Raw genomic sequence first — 7277 nt, forward strand, 5'->3', positions numbered from 1 at the left:
GGCGGGTATATACTTGGTCTGGCCATTGTCTTGTTTGCTTCGGTCAGCGATTAGTCCTTTTGAAGTGATTAGGCTTTGATACTACTTGTTAATCCCAGTGGGACCGGCTAGAAGGGGGTGAATAGCCTGTAATCAGAGTTAGAAGAATCTCTTGTTATTTGAACAAAGAAAGGATGCAATATTAATTAAGCAATTATAACTTTAAAGAAGAACATCATAAGAGGAAATAAGTAAGAAGACTACAGTATTTTTACTTGGTTATAACTTAGGTGGTTGCTAATCCAAGGTAGATGAAAGCTCACTAAAATTATCCTTCGTTGAAGACAGAGAAGTCTCTTACACTCTTTAATAGCTCAGAAATATACTAGAAAATGAATAAAGGAATTATTATTTAATTCCTACCTCTAGGTGTCTTTTTATAGCTCATGGAAAATCTTATCGGTGACTTGAAGGCGCCTCCAAGGTAGTCCAAAGCACCTTCAACGAGACAAGTTTTGTTGCCAAAGATAAAACTTTATCTTCAGCTAACGATTATTGAAGGCGCATTCAATAGGCTGGAAGGCGCTTTCTATATTGTTCATGTGAGGCACCTTCTAAGCCATTGAACGCGCCTTCCATGAGGTAGATCAACCTTTTAGCTGATCTTTGTTTGCTTAGGTGATGCTCCGATTAACTGGAGTTGAGCTCACCCGAACCTAATTCCGACCTTCTCCTCAAGCAAGTTTCCTCCCCATTTTCTCATCTCTTGAATGTCACGCATGTCCTTATTGTCCACCGGTGTACTCTTCCATAGCTCCTCGTCCCTCGGATGCACCGAGCCCATCAACTCATTTCCCATGATATCCTTCTAGTCCGCTGTGTCTTCCGCTCGACTTCTTGTGCTCCTAAGTTTCTGCACACTTAGACATAAGACATCAAATACAAACAGAACCTAACATAACTTGTTTGACTACGTCAAAACTATAATTGGGTACTTACAGGCTTGCCTTTGAAACAAGAATCTGAGATCTAGAAGTCGACCGAGTTTATAAGGAGATTTACTTTACACTTATCTTTTTTATGTATAAGAGATGAGCATGCTTGTGTAAATCTGACCAAAGTTATTACTGTCCGGCTATATGAAGGAGGATTGCCATGTATAGGGGTGGCAATTCGGTTCGGGTTCGGGTTGACGGATTCAGGTTGGCAGGTTGGCAGGTTGGCAAATGGCAACCTAAACCCAACCTGATTATTAATTCGGGTCAAACTATTCAACCTGAACCTAATCTGTTTATTTGCACTTGACCTGAACCTGACCCGTTTGACCCGTTTAACCCGTTTGATCCGTTTGACCCGTTTGATTCGAACATGACCTGAATTCATTAAAGAAATTTTGTATATTAAATTAAAAATTAAAAATAACATTTATTTACACAAATTGAAAATCCATATTGATCCTGTCCGAATCGCCGAACCAAAGGACGCTGGGCACGTGTCGCTCTCCTAGTCGATGGCGTAGGCCTCCAAAGCTCCGGCGAACCTGCACAGAAGTCGGGCCGGGAAGGGGTTCCCGGCGGCGACCCTCCGACGCTCAAGTCAGGCGAAGCTCAATAGAGAGAAAGGGGCTCCTAAACTAGTAGTGTGCGTACCTCCGGCGAAGTAAGAGGGCCTTTATATAGGGCAGCGAAGAAGTGGGTGTACACCTACCGAGGTGTACACGTGTCCATGGCCCATACCCCCGTAAGGGCTTGTCAGTGAGCTTCCCTGACCCATACTGCTACAGTCCAAGCATGTCCTCGATGGGACAGCGAAATCTCCTGTCATAAGATTTGGAGCATGGCTTGCGTGTGAAACATACCTGCTGTCAGAAAAAGACGTCCCTTGACCTTTTCCCCTTTGCTCCAGATCTGTCGTCCGGTCGGCCAGCTCCTTCAACATCCGGCCGGACGTATGCGGTGATTTACTTGGGAGATTCTCCATCACGTGCTTTGTGGAGACCATTAGCAGTATGTTACCTTATGGCCTTGGCCGAGCGTGCAGTCCGCTCGTCCCTGTGATCTTTCCCCCTGAGCGCCAGAACCCTGACTTCCTACAGGGCGCCTTTAACCATCAGCCCGACACCGGCCGGACGGCCTTCCGGTCGGACCCAGCCCTCTACGGACGTTGACTCCACCGAACAGCCGGTCGGCCGTTCGGACCTCCCATCTCCGGACGGGCATCCTTCCACTTTTACTCCCACGTGGCGTTGACCTCACCGAACGGGGTCCCCTGTTCTTACCACCGGATCACTTGCCTCCCCTTCAAGTCTAGTCGAAGGAGGTGAATTGTCCGACTGACTGGACTACGAATCTAGCCGGGCAGCTCCTCCGTGCTAGTATCCTTCGATCGGCCTACCGCAGAGATGACCTTGAACAAATCAACAATGGCATTCACCTGATCTCCTCGGGTTTTGCGCCAATCTTCGACATTAAGGTTGAGCATGCTTTCATTAAATGCTCCGAATGGTAGAATGCCACGTGGCGCAATGCCATCAGCCTACGGCGGCGGCGGCATGGTGTTTTGATGCGATCGAAGCGATTCGAAATGGACGGCAAGATGCACGCTTTGATTCCCGTGACCTGGATCCAACGGTGGAGGCCGGCCGACCTCCGCCCTATAAAGCCTTCGTTTCCTTCTCTCCCTCATTTGCTTCCGCGATCTCGACCACTGCCTCCGGTTCTTTGGAGCTCCGGCGATCCTGTTTCTGCTCTCTGACGCTCTCCGGCGCCTTTTTCGCGATCCCTTTCCTCGCAGTAAGATTTTATATTTTTCCTTCCTCCTTTCCGGTGTTTCCTCCGCATTTTTGCCTCAGTTTCGATCCTTGAAACCTCCTTTCGTTTGCTGTCGTTTTTCTCCTGCCTTTTTTCCTTTTGATTTCTTCCGATCGGCCCATGGCTAGCTCTTCAAATCCCGAAGACCAGTCGCTCGGCCCATGGTACACCACCATGCAGTCCCGATTCGAACAGCGGGACTTTGATATTTTGACAGACAATTTTGAAATCCCAGAGGATTTCGAAATTCGTTTAGCCGGTCCTTCCGCTCGGCCTCATAGGCCGCCGCGCGGAGCTTTCTGTGTCTTCCGAGGCCAGTTTACCGCCGGTCTTCGCTTCCCTGTACATCCTTTCATCATAGATGTCTGCAATTTTTTCGGTGTGCCGCTCGGCAGTCTAGTACCCAATACCTTCCTTCTCCTTTGCGGTGTTGTCGTTTTGTTTAAGATTCACAACATCCCCCTCCGACCGGAGGTCTTCTTTTATTTCTATTACCCTAAGCAAGCCGAGCCGGGCACCTTCATGTTCCAAGCTCGGCCCGGCTTGGTCTTTTTCAACAAACTCCCTTCTTCCAATAAACATTGGAAGGATTATTTTTTCTACATCCGTATGCCCGATCAGGCCACCTTCCCGACAAGGTGGCAAGTCAGCTTGCCCCCTACTCCCGAGCTGAAGAAGTTCAAGACCCGACCGGACTACCTCCACGCTGCAAACATACTAGCAGGTCTGCGACTCGACATCAATAAGCTCCTTCATGAAGGAGTGATGTATATCTTCGGTCTGAGTCCTATACGGACTCCTCTTCCGGCCAGCTTCGGTAAGAACTTTACTTGGACATTTGCTTTGATCGCTAACTGATTTCCTTTCTTTCTTTTGCAGCGGACATCGTCATGGATTCAGTGATGGCCGGCGTTTTGAAGAGAAAGGCGGCCGCTCTGGAAGCTGCGGCGGCCAGAGAAATGGAAGCTTTGGGTATCCATCCGGTCGGATCCCACGAAGGGGAGAGCGGGACTCAGGCTGAGTCGGCCGCTCAGGCCTCTCAACAAAATGTGGCCAGCGAAGCCACCCCTCCCCAAGAACGAACTGCACCCGAGGAAGGTTCCGCTCGGGAGGAGGAGCAGCCCCTACATCAACGGTCCAACCGTCCGAGCGAGCAACCGCCGCCGCTCGAGGCAAGACGCCAGAGGTCGAAGCCATTTCGTCCGACCGGACTCCTTCTGAATGGGACGAGCCGGAAGCCCCCATTGAGGCTATTCCGGTCAGCACCCGCCCACCCGCTCGGCACTCGGTCAAGTGCTCAACTAACCATTCGTAGTTTTCTGCGCCGGCTTCTGATCCCGGTCGGACAATCCCTAGTCACGGCCGCACAGTACGGGTCACCCTTCATCTCCCGACTGAAGAATTGCTGCCAGAAGCCGACCGGACAACCGCGCCCGAGCATACCATCACCTTGAAAGGGCCCCTGGCCAAGATGTGGGCCGACGCTCGGGTGCGCATTGCAATGATCCCCCTCCGGAACTTGGCCAATAGTCATATGCAGGAGTCCACGGGGGTAAGTTTTCTTTTATTAAGCTTCACTTGCATTTTTCCGCTCGGCCTTTGACAATTTCGCCTTTTTGCATCAGCGATGGGTGGAAGAGATAGCCGTCTCCAACCGCCTGGCTATGGTGGACGAGGAGCTGAGGCAACTGAAGGCGGCAGGCGGTCCGTCCGACTCTCAGGGCCCGTCTTACTCCGAGCTACAAAAGGAGCTGAAGAAAGCTCAAGATCTGTTGGCGGTCGAGCAGAAGAAAACGGCCGATCAGGCCCACGCCCTGGCCGAGTCCAAGCGACAAGTCATGTCGCTCGACACAAAATTAACCCTGGCCACCACCCGAAAAAATACGGCCATCTCCGATTTGGAGAAAAAGAACGTGGAGGCTCGGGGCCTGGAGCTTAAGGTAAAAGAGCTGATAGAGCAGCTCGACCGAGAGAAGGTGGGCCGCTCGGCCGACGCGGCAAAGCTTCAGAGTCTGAATGAGGCCCTCACTGGCTCCCAGGCGGTTTTCAAAGAATATCAAGATGCCGAGCCGAGTCGAGTTGCTACCTTAAGACAGGGCTACATCCGCTCGCCTGAATTCTCGGAGAAAATCTGCGAGCGGATGTACAAAGCCTTCGACTTGGCTATGACCGCGACCGCCAACTATCTGAAGTCCAAGGGTCTTCTTCCAGAGTCCACTACCATTCCGGCCGGCGATCAAGTGGCGCTCCTGGAAAGCATTCCCAAGACCCTTTACGATTACATAGAGTAACTTTTGTAATTCGGCCACTCGGCTAGATATGATCCCCTTTGTACTTAGGCTGCCCGGCCTAAAGTTTTAATTTGAATGCAGTGTTTTCGTTTTGCACGCTGTCCTTTTAAGTTAGCATGTGTGTCGTCCACTCGCCTATTATCACTCTTCTGGCATTCGAAAGGGAGTGTAGCGAAGTACTTGGAGTTACCTTTCCGCTCGGCTATTTATTTCGAGTGCGTAACCTTCCGCTTAGGTAGCAGAGATCGCTCACTAGAAGCCGACAAGTACCTTTGTGCTCTGAGCCGAGCAGGACGTGGAGTCGGTTTTATCGATATTGAAGGCGAGTTTCCGGAGGAATTGCAACCTTCTTATTGGCCTCACCCACACGACGATCTTCCACTCGGGCGTTTATAGACGTCGGCTCGTCTCTCGATATTTAACGTCGGAGCTCGACGGCCTTCCGCTCGGAGGGTTTATAGACGCCGGCTCGTCTCTCGATATTTAACGTCGGAGCTCGACGGTCTTCCGCTCGGAGGGTTTATAGACGCCGGCTCGTCTCTCGATATTTAACGTCGGAGCTCGACGGTCTTCCGCTCGGAGGGTTTATAGACGTCGGCTCGTCTCTCGATATTTAACGTCGGAGCTCGACGGCCTTCCGCTCGGACGTTTATAGACGCCGACTCGTCTCTCGATATTTAACGTCGGAGCTCGACGGCCTTCCGCTCGGAGGGTTTATAGACGCCGGCTCGTCTCTCGATATTTAACGTCGGAGCTCAACGGTCTTCCGCTCGGAGGATTTGACGCCGGCTTGTCTCTCGATATTTAACGTCGGAGCTCGACGGCCTTCCGCTCGGACGTTTATAGACGCCGGCTCGTCTCTCGATATTTAACGTCGGAGCTCGACGGCCTTTACGGCTAACTTTAACTGATTATATACGCCCTGCCGAGGGGCGAGGGGTCTTCGTTATCGAGCGTGCGGCTCGTACAATATACCTCCGGCCTAACGGTCCGGGGCCTTCGATATCGAGCCCTTGGCTCGGATACAATTCCCCCTGCCGAACGGCGCGGGGTCTTCGTCCTCAAACATTCGGCTCGTATATTTATATGCCCCGGTCGAACGGCACGGGGTCTTCACGCAGTAAGCCGTTCGGCGGAGAATGCTCAATGTGTTTTCATCTTTTTGCTTCCTGCATTACAAGTACATAGGCGACTAGCACATATACAAAAATGAATTACATTCGTGCACCTTTCATCCAGCTCGATAAGGCTGGAGATGATTTGCACTCCACGGTCGATCCAGCTGCCGCCCGACTTCGTCCTCCAAGTAATATGCGCCCGAGCGGAGCTTTTTAATAACCTTGAAGGGGCCCGCCCACGGTGCCTCCAGTTTGCCGACGTCGCCGACCGGCTTGACTTTCTTCCAGACGAGATCGCTGACCTGGAATGATCTGGGGATTACACGGCGGTTGTAATTTTGCTTCATCCGTTGTCGGTACGCCATCAGCCGGACGGACGCCTTGGCTTTTTCTTCTTCGACCAGATCCAGCTCCATGTTCCTCCTCTCGACGTTTCCCTCGTCATAACCTTGGATCCGAGCGGATTCGACTCCGGCTTCAACAGGAATGACCGCTTCGCCGCCATACACCAGGTGGAAAGGCATAACGCCCGTCCCTTCCTTTGGAGTCGTTCGGATGGCCCATAAGACGCCGACACTTCATTCGGCCAGCTTCCTCCCCAACGGTCGAGCCGAGCGCGCAGAATGCGAAGAATTTCCCGATTGCCCACTTCGGCTTGACCGTTGCTTTGGGGATAAGCCACGGACGTGAAGTGTTGCTCGATGCCGTAGCTTTTGTACCAATCCTCTAGCATCTTCCCTGTGAATTGCCGCCCATTGTCTGAGACCAATCGGCGAGGGATGCCGAACCGACAGATGATGTGTTGCCAGATAAATTTTTTGACCATCTGCTCGGTGATCTTGGCTAGCGGCTCGGCCTCCACCCACTTGGAAAAATAATCAACCGCCACTAGCAAAAATTTCCGCTGCCTGGTCGCCATCGGGAATGGACCAACAATATTCATTCCCATTGATCGAAAGGACATGAAACTGTTGATGCCTTCATTTCTTCTGCCGGTCGGTGGTTGAAGTTATGGTACTTTTGGCATGAAAGGCACGTTGACACTGTCCGAGTGGCATCTGCTTGTAAAGTCGGCCAGA

The sequence above is a fragment of the Zingiber officinale genome, chromosome 9B (genome assembly GCF_018446385.1).
Source record: "Zingiber officinale cultivar Zhangliang chromosome 9B, Zo_v1.1, whole genome shotgun sequence".
Lineage (NCBI taxonomy): Eukaryota > Viridiplantae > Streptophyta > Magnoliopsida > Zingiberales > Zingiberaceae > Zingiber > Zingiber officinale.